Source organism: Charadrius vociferus, unplaced genomic scaffold (genome assembly GCF_000708025.1).
Source record: "Charadrius vociferus isolate BGI_N301 unplaced genomic scaffold, ASM70802v2 scaffold70, whole genome shotgun sequence".
NCBI lineage: Eukaryota > Metazoa > Chordata > Aves > Charadriiformes > Charadriidae > Charadrius > Charadrius vociferus.
The window spans coordinates 1578910-1580015 of NW_009646851.1; positions in this window are offsets into that span (position 1 = coordinate 1578910).

Below are 1106 nucleotides of genomic sequence, written 5' to 3' on the forward strand. Positions count from 1 at the left end.
GGGTGACGGCGATGCTCCCCCGGCCAGGGTCAGTGGCACACAGGGGCGACACCGCAGCCCGGGTCGATTTAAGTGAAATTGGCCATTGCTAAAGCTTTGCCCCAAACACGTGCCAAGCTGTCCGAAGCTGCCAGCATCAGCCGTAATTCCTGATAATTGCTTTTTGGTTAAGTCAGCTAACACAGAGAATTATAAAGTGTACGTATATCTAGTCTCTCATATATATATGCATGTACATAAACACCCCCACGTATATGTATACTGCCCATTTCTTGGGTGTAGAAGTCATCACCTAGCAGAGCTGTATTTCCCACTGTTTATTTAAACGTCGAATATGCAAAGTAACTGTGTGTTTACAACCGTATCTTTACCTCCTGACACTATCTTGAGATCACTTCAAGACAGCTTAGTTATCTCTACAAGTGGCAACGCTGGGACCCGCTTCTTGTTTGAAATAAAGCTGGAGGGTGTGTTTGCTCCCTCAGCTTCGGAAAGGAAAACAACTTGCAAACTAAGTTAGGACTCCGAGGAGGTCCCTTGTTTAGTAACTGTCTCAGCAGCAAACGCGAGTTTTAGAACTTTTTCTTGGCTATTTCATTGCAACCAGATTTCCCCGCGGGAAGATATTCGGCGTGAATATGGCTTTGCCTCTCTTTCACCCAAACTCTGCTGCCTTTTAAAAAAAAATAGGACTTTGAAAAAACTGTGTTTTCCTGATGAGTAGTGATTGGAGGGCACTTATGCACTACGCTGATGAGGGCGGTGTAACAGCCCATATGGAAGTGAACACAAAAATGGGATTTAAACAAACTCAAAGGGGACGTTGAAGATGGGGGGGAGGGGGGCGGGACACAAGACGGAATATTCAGAAGGGTTTGGGGTGGAAACGCTCGGGAGCGGGTACCGTTTCGCGCACAGGTTAAAGGAAAGGCACCCAGCAGCCTAAGCGGAGCCTGCCCTTTGAAAAAGACACACAAAGAAATCCGTGCCCATGGGGTAGTTGCATTTTGCCTGGTTTGGGAAGCTTTCAGATAACCGACGGCTACAGCCCGCAGCCCCGCGGAGGAGGGTTCCCGGCGGGGTGGGCTGCGGGGCGCCGTGCGCGG